Source organism: Helianthus annuus, chromosome 17, assembly GCF_002127325.2.
Source record: "Helianthus annuus cultivar XRQ/B chromosome 17, HanXRQr2.0-SUNRISE, whole genome shotgun sequence".
NCBI classification, from domain to species: Eukaryota; Viridiplantae; Streptophyta; class Magnoliopsida; order Asterales; family Asteraceae; genus Helianthus; species Helianthus annuus.
This window is the reverse complement of record NC_035449.2, coordinates 82,027,705-82,044,543: the sequence shown is the minus strand read 5'-3', so window position 1 is coordinate 82,044,543 and position 16,839 is coordinate 82,027,705. Positions and strand designations below refer to the sequence as shown.

At 42.3% G+C, this 16,839-nt stretch overlaps 1 protein-coding gene across 1 annotated transcript in view; it reads left to right on the top strand.

Moving 5' to 3' along the window:
• The window catches only part of LOC110924368, a 42,309-nt gene that overhangs the window by 24,763 nt on the left and 707 nt on the right, over positions 1-16,839 (top strand). The window lies entirely within an intron of this gene.

Here is a 16,839-nt window from a genome sequence, read left to right as displayed (position 1 = left end):
TCACGTCAAAGTAGGTGGAAAAGTGTTACTTAAGGTATCGCCCCGGAAGGGGGGTGATGCGATTTGGTAAGAAAGGCAAGCTAAGCCCGAGATACGAAGGACCTTTCGAGATTTGTCGAACGTGTCGGGTCAGTCGCTTATAAGTTGAACTTGCCTGAAGAACTTAGCGTTATTCATAATGTGTTCCACATCTGTAATTTGAAGAAGTGTTTCGCTGACGAATCACTGGATATACCGCACACAGATATGCACATAGATGAGAGTTTGAAGTTCGTGGAAGAACCAATGTCGATTGAGGATCGACAGGTGAAGAAGCTTCGAAGGAAGCACGTGCCTATCGTTAAGGTCAAATGGGATGCCGTAGAGGTCCCGAATATACGTGGGAAGTGGAATCCACGATGAAAGAGAAATATCCCCATTTATTTCAGTAAATCTCGAGGTCGAGATTTCTTTTAAGGGGGTGAGGATGTAACACCTCGAAAATTTACGTCCAATAATGTCTTGACACGTGTCATAAGGTTCCGTTATGTAAAAACATACTTTAGAGGGACTAAAAGTGACAAACAGTGAAAACCATGGAACGTAAGGGTCCAAAGTGTCAACAATGGATAAATAGACTCTATGATAACCCTACATAATGTTTATAACCTTAAACGGGTGGTTCATGGATCATACGACGCGGAAATTGCACAAAAGTGAGGAATTGCAAACTATAGGGGCCAAAAGTGTCAACATGTTTAATTTATACCTCTGAGTGAACTTTTGGCAGACCCGAAGCTTTGAGAAGCTAAAATATACTCACTAGAATATGTGGTTAAAATTTCGTGAAGTTTCGTCAACGTATGAGAAAGTTATGGCCAAAACCGTACTTGAGGGGTTAAAAGCGTCAACGTCGAATTTCATGGCTTTTCGGTTGAGCGCAAAGTTATCCGAGGACATTACCATGTTGGTAAATGTCCAAGGTTCTTAAAAACCAAGTTTGGGGGTTTACGAGTCAAAATAAGTAGCCGAATCATCGCGTGCAAGTTCAGGGACCAAAGCTGCCAAGTTTGAAAATAGTTTGGCTGATCAGCAGGTCAGGCGACCCGCCTGGACAGGCCCAAGCGGGCCGCGTGAGACCACCAGTAACAGATTTTCACGAAAATTGCAATCTGGTCTGAATTTTAGAATGGGGAACAGCTGGGATCACCTCTAAATTGCTCCAATAGATGGTCTTGCATGCCTAGCCTACTGAAAACTCACTATAACCTCTGTATCCTCCATAAATCAGATCAATTCATCCTTTCTCTTGGCATTTGCATTTAGTGACAAAAGCTCTCAACTCTCAAGAACTCTCTCAAGACTTCTGGAGCTAATCTGAACGACAAGGCCACCTCCTAGTGTTAACTAAGCATCAATAGGACCTTTGTAAGCTTCTAATTCAGTCTCAAATTCGTTCTAGCATAGTTTAATTGCTAAAAGTCAAACTGTTGTTCTTATACTTTGACTTTCTGATTAATAATCCCACCTGCGGAGTACTACCGCTTGGAGGCGTGACTGACCAGGATCCAGCCACCAATCATACTGAACAAGCATATAATAATCATAAAAGTTTAACCAAAACGATTGGTGATCCAACAAAACCAAGTTTAAGTTGTAAGCGGAAGCATAGGTTTAAAGTTATAACATAAGTTCAACATTTTCAAATAAAACATGACACGCAGCAAATCCGTGTCCCACAACGGCTCTCCTCCATGCAAGCTCCAGCTGAGTACCTATGGTCCTGCAAAGCATGTAGTAACGAGTCAACAACTAGTTGAGTGAGTTCACGGTTGGGTGTTCGTTTTAGTTATTTCAAAAACAGTTTCCTTTAACTGGCATCCTGCCGTGGGGGTTACCCCATAGTTTAAAAACGTGACTTGTTCATTCCCAGTTACTCCGGCACTCCAGCCGTGGGGGCTACCCCATGTTAGTTATCAGGCATTTCGGCCGTGGGGGCTACCCCATGCGTACACTAGACTCGTTACCATATCGACTGCTGACTGTAGTCATGTTTATGTGCCCTGAAAACATCAATGTCTATCATCATTGACGTGCCCCAGATCCATTAGTTCACGCCCGTCCTCTGCGGCACGGTGTGAGGTTTGTCAGACCTAAATAGCGCTATCTAACTAATGACCCGCTCGCCATTGGCCCGGCGATTAAGTCGATACAAAAAGGAGGGACTTCGTGATAGAGTTTTAGTCTAGTACGTGTTATCCGTCCATCCGGACGAGGAATCACATTCCTGAACCACTGACGTCCTACCCAAGGAGGACGAGGAATCCACGTTCCTTAACCCCGTTCCCAACCCAGGGAATCCCATGCTTCGTGGAGGGTGTGAACTCACCTTGGTTTGCTCGGCAGTTAATCACGGAAAGTCAATTAAGTTGCAGGTAATCAATTAGGTCCTATCACAGGTATTATTCGTATCAGATTCAAGCCAAGCAGTGCATGTATGTTCAACACGTATTGTACACAGGTAATGATCATGGCAGCACGTTTAACATTAACAGTTCACAGTTAGCATTCAAACACAGCCCAAGGTCTAAGTATGAAGTCCGAATAGTTGGGCTCGTAGTAACAGGCCCAAACAACACGTCACAGAAGTCCATAAGTCCGGCCCACTATCTTAGGCCCATAACTAAACAAGTCCAATAGGTGTAGTCTCGAGTCGCAACCGGACTCGCAAGCATGGTTTCGAGTCATGCTGTTTGTGTTGACCATGGATGGTTGCGAGTCGCAACCTATGTCGCAACCGTGGTCTCGGCTTGTCATGTTTTGGTCTCGAGTCGCAACGGGACTCGTAACCCGTGTCGCAATCTGTGGTCTCGGTTCATCATGCTATGGTTGCGAGTCGCAACCAGGCGTCCTTGACTCGCAACCGGTGTCGAAACATGGAGATTTCGAGTCGCAACCAGGGGTTCTCGACCCCCCAACAGTGGCTGACTCTGCACAGTTGTACTATCCAATAGAATTTGGATGTCATGCAACACAAATATTGTACTATCCACTAAAACATGTTTTATTGTCTAATAATTCATGAATTCAGATCAAACAAGCAGAATTCAAACATTTAACCCACATTCAACAAGTTCTTTATGTTCTTCAAAACATTCAAACACATTCATAACATGTTCAACCTTTATCCAACACATTTTGCATCAATCCTAAACATAATCATGAGTAACAATTCCACTTATCTAATATAACACATAAGCTCGGTTCTATACTAGGCCGAATGTATAACATATGTAACTCGGTTTCATGTTCATCAATATAAATGGTTCAATCTTCATTTAAACACAAGACACCAAAATTCATCATGCTATATACATACCCGAAATCAAGACCTATTAACCGATATCAACATTGTGCACATTAGGACATCATATTCATCAAAAATCATCATACAAACACTAACATCCCAACACAATAAACATCTAATCCTTCATTTTATTATTTAACACAACAAACATTAGTCAAAACATCATGGACACTAACCGGTTGGTGAGGTGTGTGAAGCTTCTAGCCGATTGATGTGGACCGAACCACCCTCCAAAGATCCGAGAATGATGAGGTGTTTGTCTTCTTAGGGTTTTAGTGAGAGGGAAAGTATGAGAGTGTGGGTGTGAGTGTTGTCCAAGAAAATGGCAAGGGTTGCCATGAGTGTGATTTATATAATCCTCTTGGTGCACCCTAAGGGCTTACTAGCCGGTTAAGGAGGTCACGGCCCAATGGCCCAAACCGGTCACTAGGTTCTCGGCCCAAGGCCCATTCGGTTACTATACACTCGAGACCTCATGGTCTCGAGTCGGGTCCTTTGTTCTCGGGTTGGGTTCTTGGTTCACTTATAACACGTATAAATATATATGCACACAAACAAGACACATTTCACATAAAAGGTTCACGTTTATTAACAAGTTAACCAGTTCCCATAGTGTATAAGTATGTTACATCAAACGCAATTGAAAGGTTCTAGATTTCGAGTTGTCACATCATCCCCAAGTTGAAAGAAATTTCGTCCCGAAATTTGATGGCACTCACTGAGGAAGCTAGTTAAGTTGTCTGGTTTTCCCGGTTTTCCTGGGGTGTCACATCCACCCCCCGTTGATCTGGAATTTTGTCCCGAAATTCCGTAGCTTCAGCCTCAGTAGTGGTCGTACTGTTTGCAAACAGTTGGGGATACTTCTGTTTCATCCGATCTTCGCGCTCCCAGGTGAACTCTGGGCCGCGACGTGAGTTCCAACGAACTCGAACGAGAGGTATTCTAGTGCTCTTGAGGACCTTAACATCCCGGTCCGTGATTTCGACTGGTTCCTCGACGAATTTCAACTGTTCGTCGATCGTGAGTTCCTTCAGAGGAACTACGTGGGTCTCATCCGACAGACACTTCTTCAGATTCGACACATGGAAAACGTTGTGAACTGCACCGAGTTCTGCTGGTAGGTTTAGTCTGTAGGCCACCTTGCCTATTTTCTCAATGATTTCAAAAGGTCCAACGTATCGTGGGTTGAGTTTGCCTCGTTTACCAAAACGAACCACACCCTTCCAGGGTGAAACCTTGAGTAATACCCGCTCCCCAACCTGGAGCTCAAGTGGTTTCCTGCCCTTATCGGCGTAGGCCTTCTGACGATCACGAGCCGCCGCCATGCGTTGTCGTATCTGAGCAATCCGCTCAGTAGTGTCCACTACATGTTCTGGACCAGTGATTTGACTATCCCCCACCTCTGCCCAACAAAGAGGTGACCGGCATTTACGTCCGTACAATGCCTCAAATGGAGCAGCTTTAATGCTGGTGTGGTAGCTGTTATTGTATGAAAATTCCACAAGTGGCAGATGCTTTTCCCAGCTGTTGCCAAAGTCGATTACACATGCACGTAGCATGTCTTCTAAGGTTTGAATAGTGCGTTCGGACTGTCCGTCCGTCTGTGGGTGATACGCTGTGCTCATATCTAGACGTGAGCCAAAAGACTTGTGCATTGCTTGCCACAGTTCCGAAGTAAAACGTGCATCTCGATCAGAGATGATAGAGGTGGGCACCCCGTGCCTTGAAACAACTTCCTTGAGGTATATTTCCGCTAAGGTGGAGAATTTATCCGTCTCCTTAATTGCCAAAAAGTGTGCGGATTTTGTGAGTCGATCTACGATCACCCAGATAGTATCGTTTCCGCGCTGGGATCTAGGTAGGCCAGTAACGAAGTCCATGGAAATTTGCTCCCATTTCCATTGTGGTATCTCTGGTTGTTGGAGTAGGCCTGAGGGTTTCTGATATTCCGTCTTGACTCGCGCACAAGTCAAACACTTGCTGACGTATGTTGCTATGTGGGCCTTCATACTAGGCCACCAATACGTAGTTTTAATATCGTGGTACATCTTGTCCGAACCAGGGTGTACCGAATAGCGAGATTTGTGCGCTTCATCCATCACAAGTTCTCGTAAGTGGCCATAGGGTGGGACCCAAATGCGTCCTGTTACGTAGTAAGCACCGTCTTCCTTCTGTTCTAAGCGTTGCCTTGACCCGCGTAGGGCTTCAGCTCTAACGTTCTCTGGTTTCAGTGCTTCTATCTGAGCAGCTCGTATTTGCGAAGGTAGACTAGAATGGATCGTGAGTTGTAAAGCTCTTACGCGCTTAGGCGCGGCGTCCTTTCGACTGAGGGCGTCAGCCACTACGTTGGCCTTGCCCGGGTGATACCTGATAGAGCACTCGTAGTCATTCAGCAGCTCGACCCATCGTCGTTGTCGCATATTCAGTTCCTTCTGCTTGAATATGTGCTCTAGGCTCCTGTGGTCGGTGTAGATGGCGCACTTGGTTCCGTACAGGTAATGCCGCCATAACTTAAGTGCGAAAACAACAGCTCCCAGCTCCAGATCATGTGTCGTGTAGTTCTTCTCGTGAACTTTGAGTTGTCGTGAGGCGTAAGCTATGACTTTATCTCGTTGCATCAATACACAACCAAGACCTTGAATTGATGCATCACAATAGACCACAAAATCTTCTGTGCCCTCCGGCAGTGAAAGGATAGGTGCACTACAAAGTCTATCCTTTAGATGCTGAAAAGCTGACTCTTGTGCATTTCCCCAATGATAAACAACGCCCTTCTGCGTTAGCAAGGTGAGAGGCTGCGCGATCTTAGAAAAATCCTTAATGAATCTCCTGTAGTATCCTGCCAATCCCAAGAATTGGCGAATTTCCTTTGGTGTACGAGGTGCAGGCCAGTTCTTAATAGAGTCCACTTTGGATGGATCAACGTGAATCCCATCCTTGTTCACCACATGCCCTAGGAAATGGACTTCACGAAGCCAGAAGTCGCATTTCGAAAACTCTGCGTAAAGCTGTTCTGTTCGAAGAAGTTCCAAAATAAGTCGTAGATGCTGTTCGTGCTCCTCTTTGCTCTTAGAATAGATCAGGATGTCGTCGATGAAGACTATAACAAACTTTTCCAGGTAAGGCTTGCACACTCGGTTCATCAAATCCATGAAGACTGCGGGTGCGTTTGTCAGCCCAAACGGCATGACCAAAAACTCATAGTGCCCATATCGAGTTCTAAAGGCTGTTTTAGAGACATCCTCTTCTCGAACTCTCAGCTGGTGATATCCCGATCTCAGATCGATCTTTGAATAGTAGCTCGACCCCTGCAACTGGTCGAACAAGTCGTCAATACGCGGTAGAGGATAACGATTCTTCACAGTCACCTTGTTGAGTTCACGATAGTCGATACACATTCTGAAGGTACCGTCCTTTTTCTTCACAAATAGCACCGGAGCTCCCCAAGGCGATGAGCTAGGACGAATAAAACCCTTATCCAAGAGTTCTTGTAGTTGCGTGGAGAGTTCTTCCAACTCTGATGGAGCTAAACGATAAGGTGCACGGGCTATAGGCGCAGCTCCAGGAGCTAGTTCAATCTGAAACTCGACTTGGCGATGGGGCAGAAGACCAGGTAATTCCTCAGGGAATATCTCAGGATAGTCACGTACAACTGGAAAATCTTCTAGCTTCTTCTCTTTCTCTGTGGTATCAGTAACTAGAGCCAAAATCGCAGTGTGGCCCTTTCGTAAGCACTTCTGGGCCTTAAGAAGAGAGATAATGTTCTCAACAGCACTTCTCTTGTCGCCACGAATCATGAGAGGTTCACTACCTAAACCAGGAATACGAACGATCTTCTCGTTGCAAAGAATCTCTGCTCGGTGTTGGGATAACCAATCCATCCCAATGACAACGTCGAAACTACCCAAGACGATAGGAATAAGGTCAATAAAGAAGGTCTGGTTAGCGAGGATAAGTTTGCAACCTTTGACTACGTGCGAGGCCTCCAAACTCTTACCATTAGCTAGCTCTACAGTGTGCTTGTCGCTCAGGGGTGTTGGAATACGCTTAAGCATTTTACTAACTTCTAGTGACACATAGCTAGCATCGGCACCCGAATCAAATAAGACTGTAACATAAAAGTCGTCAAGAAGGAACTTACCCGTCACCACGTTGGGATCATTCCTTGCTTCACCTTGACCAATCACGAACACTTGTCCCCTGGCACCATTGTTGTTGTTGTGGTTCCCATTGTTACCATTCCCCTGATTGTTGTTGTTGTTGTTCTGGTTCAGTTGGGGACAATCTTTCTTGAAGTGGCCTTCAGCTCCACACTGAAAGCACCCTTTGTTGTTACCCTACTGCTGTCGCTGGTTCTGCTGAGGTTGCTGACGATTCTGATTGGCGGGGTATGCGCTCCTGCAATCCTTTGCAACATGACCAGGCTTGTTGCACCGATGACAGTTGCCCCTGGTGCATGGCCCACTGTGGTGTAGGTTGCAACGATTGCATTTGGGGTGATTCCCCTTGTACCCACCATGACTTTGACCACCAGACGATTGCTGACTGGGGCTCTTGTGATCGTCCGTCTTTCTCTGCTGAGACTGAGATTGCACAGAAGTTGAACCCCTGCTTGAAGTTCCATCCCATTTCCGTTTGTCCCCACTAGAAGTACAAGAAGTAGTTGCAGCACCTATGCGCTTCGGTAACTTGTTCTGCTCCACCGCCTGATCAGTGAGACGGTGAGCCAACTGAACAACCTGCTGGATAGTGGTCAAGTTTGCTGAAGTCACATGACTTTGGATCTCTGGCACCAAGCCCTTGAGATAGAGTTCAATTCGCTTATAGGGAGGGTCCACCATAGTAGGACACAACAAGGCAAGCTCATGCGATCTCTTAGTATACGCCTCAATCTCGGACCCCGTCATCTTGAGATTGTAAAACTCATCTTCCAGCTTATGGATGTCATCGCGACTGCAGTATTCTTCCTTAACCATTTCCTTGAAAGTTTCCCATGGGGTGGCGTTGGCAGCAACCAACCCCAGCATTTGCACTTGAGCATTCCACCACGTGAGGGCCAAACCCTCGAGAGTACCAGTAGCATACTTCACCCTGCGCACTTCAGGGCATTCACACATTTCGAACACAGATTCTAGTTTCTCAAACCAGTGTAGGAGACCTACTGCTCCTTCAGTTCCGCTAAAAGTAGTGGGTCGGCAGTCCATAAAGGTCTTAAAAGTGCACACCGGTGCCTGAGCATATTGACCTAAGGTAGGTGAAAGAAAGACAGAGTTTAACACAATGGTTGGTTCACGAGAGTAGGATCCTAAAGATCCTAGGATAAGTTCGGGCTGCAGGATATACCTCCTGCGTGTGCAGCTGCGAGTGCTGCGGCAACTCGTTCGTTGATCAGTGCGGTCAACTGGGCTTGTGTCATGTTAACGCGTCCAGACATGATTCTTCATATCAAGAGTAATACGAGTGAGAGACGTTCGCGAAAGTACGATAGTAGGATAGAGTAAGCACGCACGTGTTCAAACAACAGTAGTTATACTAATCGAGCATACCATGAGCAATGTACTGTGTAACTAACAAGTAGGCAATATACACATATCATATTACCTAGTATATCGAGCCTTGCATGTGGAGCGAAGTGTCGTTGTGGACCGTTGAGCACAAAACCGGTTATAGTCTGGTTTTAACAAAAACGTTTCTCCTTTATTAAAACCAAGTTCACTATAACCAATGGCTCTGATACCAATCTGTCACACCCCCAAAATCCCACCTGCGGAGTACTACCGCTTGGAGGCGTGACTGACCAGGATCCAGCCACCAATCATACTGAACAAGCATATAATAATCATAAAAGTTTAACCAAAACGATTGGTGATCCAACAAAACCAAGTTTAAGTTGTAAGCGGAAGCATAGGTTTAAAGTTATAACATAAGTTCAACATTTTCAAATAAAACATGACACGCAGCAAATCCGTGTCCCACAACGGCTCTCCTCCATGCAAGCTCCAGCTGAGTACCTATGGTCCTGCAAAGCATGTAGTAACGAGTCAACAACTAGTTGAGTGAGTTCACGGTTGGGTGTTCGTTTTAGTTATTTCAAAAACAGTTTCCTTTAACTGGCATCCTGCCGTGGGGGTTACCCCATAGTTTAAAAACGTGACTTGTTCATTCCCAGTTACTCCGGCACTCCAGCCGTGGGGGCTACCCCATGTTAGTTATCAGGCATTTCGGCCGTGGGGGCTACCCCATGCGTACACTAGACTCGTTACCATATCGACTGCTGACTGTAGTCATGTTTATGTGCCCTGAAAACATCAATGTCTATCATCATTGACGTGCCCCAGATCCATTAGTTCACGCCCGTCCTCTGCGGCACGGTGTGAGGTTTGTCAGACCTAAATAGCGCTATCTAACTAATGACCCGCTCGCCATTGGCCCGGCGATTAAGTCGATACAAAAAGGAGGGACTTCGTGATAGAGTTTTAGTCTAGTACGTGTTATCCGTCCATCCGGACGAGGAATCACATTCCTGAACCACTGACGTCCTACCCAAGGAGGACGAGGAATCCACGTTCCTTAACCCCGTTCCCAACCCAGGGAATCCCATGCTTCGTGGAGGGTGTGAACTCACCTTGGTTTGCTCGGCAGTTAATCACGGAAAGTCAATTAAGTTGCAGGTAATCAATTAGGTCCTATCACAGGTATTATTCGTATCAGATTCAAGCCAAGCAGTGCATGTATGTTCAACACGTATTGTACACAGGTAATGATCATGGCAACACGTTTAACATTAACAGTTCACAGTTAGCATTCAAACACAGCCCAAGGTCTAAGTATAAAGTCCGAATAGTTGGGCTCGTAGTAACAGGCCCAAACAACACGTCACAGAAGTCCATAAGTCCGGCCCACTATCTTAGGCCCATAACTAAACAAGTCCAATAGGTGTAGTCTCGAGTCGCAACCGGACTCGCAAGCATGGTTTCGAGTCATGCTGTTTGTGTTGACCATGGATGGTTGCGAGTCGCAACCTATGTCGCAACCGTGGTCTCGGCTTGTCATGTTTTGGTCTCGAGTCGCAACGGGACTCGTAACCCGTGTCGCAATCTGTGGTCTCGGTTCATCATGCTATGGTTGCGAGTCGCAACCAGGCGTCCTTGACTCGCAACCGGTGTCGAAACATGGAGATTTCGAGTCGCAACCAAGGGTTCTCGACCCCCCAACAGTGGCTGACTCTGCACAGTTGTACTATCCAATAGAATTTGGATGTCATGCAACACAAATATTGTACTATCCACTAAAACATGTTTTATTGTCTAATAATTCATGAATTCAGATCAAACAAGCAGAATTCAAACATTTAACCCACATTCAACAAGTTCTTTATGTTCTTCAAAACATTCAAACACATTCATAACATGTTCAACCTTTATCCAACACATTTTGCATCAATCCTAAACATAATCATGAGTAACAATTCCACTTATCTAATATAACACATAAGCTCGGTTCTATACTAGGCCGAATGTATAACATATGTAACTCGGTTTCATGTTCATCAATATAAATGGTTCAATCTTCATTTAAACACAAGACACCAAAATTCATCATGCTATATACATACCCGAAATCAAGACCTATTAACCGATATCAACATTGTGCACATTAGGACATCATATTCATCAAAAATCATCATACAAACACTAACATCCCAACACAATAAACATCTAATCCTTCATTTTATTATTTAACACAACAAACATTAGTCAAAACATCATGGACACTAACCGGTTGGTGAGGTGTGTGAAGCTTCTAGCCGATTGATGTGGACCGAACCACCCTCCAAAGATCCGAGAATGATGAGGTGTTTGTCTTCTTAGGGTTTTAGTGAGAGGGAAAGTATGAGAGTGTGGGTGTGAGTGTTATCCAAGAAAATGGCAAGGGTTGCCATGAGTGTGATTTATATAATCCTCTTGGTGCACCCTAAGGGCTTACTAGCCGGTTAAGGAGGTCACGGCCCAATGGCCCAAACCGGTCACTAGGTTCTCGGCCCAAGGCCCATTCGGTTACTATACACTCGAGACCTCATGGTCTCGAGTCGGGTCCTTTGTTCTCGGGTTGGGTTCTTGGTTCACTTATAACACGTATAAATATATATGCACACAAACAAGACACATTTCACATAAAAGGTTCACGTTTATTAACAAGTTAACCAGTTCCCATAGTGTATAAGTATGTTACATCAAACGCAATTGAAAGGTTCTAGATTTTGAGTTGTCACAATTATGTTGGTATTTATGTGGGAAACAAACCCTCAAAAGGGTATTCTCTGATTCCCACTATATGCATGCTAATTGTCGAGTCAAACTTGTTCTAAAAAGTCAACAGAAGTTGTTTTTGCAAAAATAAGCTTAAATGATAATGTAAAGGACATGCAATTTGTTTGATCATAATAAACAACTTATAATACATGCAAGAATATGTTTTATCATAATAAACTCGACAAATCTTTAGTATAAATACGAATCGGAACCGAAAGTCTTGTAAAACGACTAATTCGTAGACTATCGATTCGGATTCGTACATGCATGTTTGAGATCTGTATTGGAGAGTATTTTTGACCATTTTTATTTTGGTAAAACTTTCTGGAATTTTTGTTGTTTGAGTCTATGCTTAGCCGATTCATTTGCATGTTTCCGATTATGCTTAAAAGTTGACTATTTTGCCCTTTTTGATATAAAACGTGATTTTTGGAAAAGTGAAAGAGTAGAAATCTTTATTTCTAATATATAAACTTGCACCGAAAATTTCGGATCAGTTGGTGGTCCAGATTTTGAGTTATGGCCATTAGCGTAAAACTATGTTCTTAAGTTACATAAACGGCACATTTCGCATATAACCCATTTCAGGCCACGTTTTGATACAAAAATTTTTACCCACTGATGTTATATAATATTTTGGGATTTTTGATGATTTTTATTTAATTTTTGGCTGATCGTTTCTTAAATCGCTTAGTCGATTCGGTTTATGTCGGTTTTGACCGTTTAAGCCACAAAATGAGTTTTATGCATTCTTTTGACCCGAAACCTTTTCCTACAGATTTTATATGTTAAATAAATTATTTTAAGTATTCTGGAAATATAAAAATCTCAGCTTTCTTTTGAAAACCCGGAAACGGCCCTAGATCGCATTTTTAGCATTTCTAACGCATAGTAAGCGTTATACTCATTTAAACATATAAAACTCATACCTACTGATGTAATTAGTATATTTTCATATAATAACAGTAAGTATAAATGTTTGAACTCAGATTTCCAGTTTTGGCAGTTTTAGCCCTTGTGAAATTACTAAAATACCCCTACGGTTCATAGTTTGATTTTAAATGATAAGTTTGGTATATGGGTCATACCCTACTGTTATAATATGTTAAATGAAGTATATTTACTGTATAAACCAGACCCGAAACTCAGATTTCTAAATTGACTCTTTTATAATCTTTTAGATGACCAAAATGCCCTTCTAAGGCATAAATTGAGTTTGAAATTATTCGGGGCATAATAGAACATAACTTACTGATATTATATCATAATTAAAGCATATTATCTCAGGGAACTTGCATATGACCCTTTTTCCTACCCGTAACGCTCTTTTAGCGCTCGGTTCGGTTATGTAACCAGTTTGCATAAATTGACCGAATCGTGCCAAACGTTATCATTTTTGTCTCAAAATCCAGAATGTATTTAGTATACCCATGTTATACAAGTATTCAAACTTGTCGGGTTTAGATCACGTTCTATCCGGTCTTCGCTTAATCGTGCGCTTGAACCGTATATTTCCTTAAAACTAACCGGTCTAAGCTTAGGCTTAATTAAAGACCCGTTAGTATTCTAATTGGTTATTTATACCATCCTTCCAGACTAGAGCTTTCCGGTAAATTGTACCTACGCTTACTTAGGAATACGGCTGAGTTATTATTCTTGCTATTTAAGACAGGAGCTAGCTCAGGTAAATACTTTTAACTTATTTTCCCTTATACGGGCTTGGGATACGGTATTATAAAAATACCGCTTGGTCGGGTGTAGAAACTGTTTAATCGGAGATGATTAAATTGCATAATCCCGTTTTAATCTGTGTTGATTGATAACAAATAACATTGGGGGTTAATGACCGTGTCCTGGATATCCTTGGCTCATTTTAAAAAGTGAATGGCCACGACGTAAGCACAAGGTGTAGGCAGAACACCTCCTGTTGCATATGTATAACGTATACTCACTCGTAAGGGTATCTTCTTGTGAGATTATATTTGTGGTGTGTCGATTAATCTTGTCCGGCTTGTATTGTATAATCACCGGCCCTAAATGTTGGACAACCATGTAAATCGGGTACAAGATTTTTATTAATAAAGTTGTCCCAAGTATAAAGATTAATTTTGCCTCTGTGCATTTTAATCAATGTGTCAAGATATTTTGTGCCGTTTGCACTCGAATCACTTTTCAAACTCTTTTTCCAAAATGAGTCAGTTAATTGTATTTACCAGTGTAAACTGACGTATTTTCCAAAAGGTTAAGTGACAGGTACTATGCGTAATTGGCTGGGAGCTCAGGGCGTTACTAAGGAATCTTGCAAGTTCTAGATGCCTAAAGTCTATTGAATAGTTCTCTTTTATTGATCCGCCTGTGGATCCTTTACCTTCCGTTGTAATACTTTGACATTACTTATATTCGGAATGTAATATATTTATCTTTTGCTTCCGCTGTGCATTTATATATTGTGTTGTTTGTCTATGATGATGCCAACTACGTCACTATACTCCCCACCGGGCCCACCGGTGACACGTGGAAAAATTGGGGTGTGACACCCATGCCTTTGGTGAACCCGTTGTGGTCGGCACATCGATCAATAGCTGCGAAACGGTGGGAAGAAATGTATAGACCGCGGTTAGAGCACTACTATGAGTTAATGCATCCTAAATCAGACCGAGACAAAGACAGAGAACCGAGTTTAAATGTTATCGAAGATTAAGCGGAAACTTGTATTTTTGTAAATTGTAGAAATTTTTTAATTTATAAAGTTTGTATCATTTTTAATTTTTATAATTCAAATAATATCATTTTTAATTAGTTTTTAATTTTTAATTTATAATTTATAATTTATAATTTATAATTCAAATTTTTATAAACATAATTTTTGTATTATTTTTAGGTTCTCTAAATACAAACCAAGAAAAACACAAAAAAAATGGTCTTATAAGGTGCGTAGGGATCCCTACGAATCGTATGTTAACCAAATGACAATAAAGCCCCTCTTTTTGGCTTCCTTTAGCCTCAGAACAAGGGTAAAAAGGTAAAATGACAAAAATCAAGGCAGCGTATTGATCAATACGCATCGTATGTCAAAGGCGGACAATTTTCCCCCCAAATTAAAGTTTGAAAATATAAATATGTTAAATTACCATTTTGCCCTTCTGTTAGGGCTATACGGGGCTGAATATAAGGGCAAAAAGGTCATTTTCTGACCTTTATATACGCTCCGTATGGAGCTCTACGATACGTATATAAAGGTCATCATAATGACCTTTATACCCTTCTACCCATGCTTCGTATAGGCTATACAGAAGGGTATAAAGGTCATTGTGATGACCTTTTATATACGTATCGTAGAGCTCAATACGGAGCGTATATAAAGGTCGACAATGACGTTTTTGCCCTTATATTAAGCCCCGTATAGCACTGATAGAAGGGCTAAATGGTAATTTCACAAGAAAAAGACTTTTGCATACGCTACGTATGGACCTCTACGATGCGTATAGGTTCTGATTTAAATCAGGAAACCCCCACGCATCTCTGTTCTTCCCCAAATTACACAAACAAAACCTCTACGAACCCCTACGAAGGCGACTACGTATTTCCGACCGTATACACGCGAATTCGAAGTATAAATGAGGTATATACTCAACCTATTTAACTAATTTTGATTTTTTTAGTATTTTATCCGTAAATTAGGGCTTATCATAGGTAAATTAGGGTTTACAGTGAATTAGGGGTGTTTGTTTGATTTGTTTGATTAGGGTTAAAAGTGAATTAGGGGTGTTTGTTTGATTTGTTTGATTAGGGTTTACAGTGAATTAGGGCTTATCATAGGTAAATTAGGGTTTACACAATTTTTCCCTTTTTACTCTATGAATTTTGATAAGTTTAATATAAATGATCATGAATTGTATATGTATCACTTATTATTTGTTTGAATCCTTTTATCACTATTAAAAAAATTGTTTTGCTTCTGTCCGGATGGCGAACATGGATTGTTTGTTGCTGATTCGGATATGTATTTGCTACTCTGATTCTTCAAATCTATAAATATGCATACGTCCACTTGGGACTGCTCGAATTTTTTATTTGACAATTTCATCTCTAATGATACTTTTGAGTTGATGATACTTCATACCTAGGTTTTATTATGATGATGAGAACGGCTTTCTCTTTTATCCAAATCAATGTAAACCTCTGATTTTCTTAACTTAAATGATCTGTATATTTGTCGATTTGTTTTCCTTTTGTATGTGAATCGTAAACGATTGACTATGAATCATGTACACTCGTAGCACATTTGTTTTCTTTTTGTATGTGAATCGTAGAATATTTGTTTTCTTTTATTTTTCTGGTAATTATCTTTTGGAGATTATGAAATTATCTTTTATTTTTCGGGTCGGAACGGGTTCGGGTCAGAACGGGTTCGGGTCAGAACGGGTTCGGGTCGGAACGGGTTCGGGTCAGAACGGGTTTCGGGTTGGGTCGGTTAAAAAAATGTTTTTTTTTTTGCAACACAACAACTATGTTTTGCATTTATTACATATGTTTCTTATAGATAATAGACATATGTGTAAGTTTGGTTCTGTAATATGAAGTGAGCGAAGGTGAAGTTTCTTTATAGATATAGACATATGTGCAACTGTGTAAGTTTGTTTGTTTCTGTAATATGAAGTCAGCGAAGGTGAAAATGAAAATGAAAGCTTACAGTTGCATCCTGTGTGTATGTATGTATATGCAAAACATAATTGTTCGGGTCGAAACGGTTCGCGTCGACACGGTACGTGTCGAAACGGTACTGGTCGAAACGGTTCGCGTCGAAACGGTACGCGTCAAAACGGTTCGGTTCGAAACGGTACGCGTCGAAACGGTTCGATTCGAAACGGTTCACGTCGAAACGGTACGCGTCGAAACTGTTCGATTCGAAACGGTATCGGTCGAAACAGTTCGATTCGAAACGGTACTGGTCGAAATGGTACGGGTCAGTTCGCGTCGAAACGGTACTGATCGAAACGGTACGGGTCGAAACGGTACGAAACTCGTCCCGACCCGAAACCTGTCCCGTTTCTTTAAGACACTAACCCACATCAACCCATTTCTTTAATGTTGTCGACCCGAAACCCGTTCTGACCCGGGCCCGTTCTGACCCGGACCCGTTCCGACCCGGACCCGTTCTGATTATAACAGTTACAACTA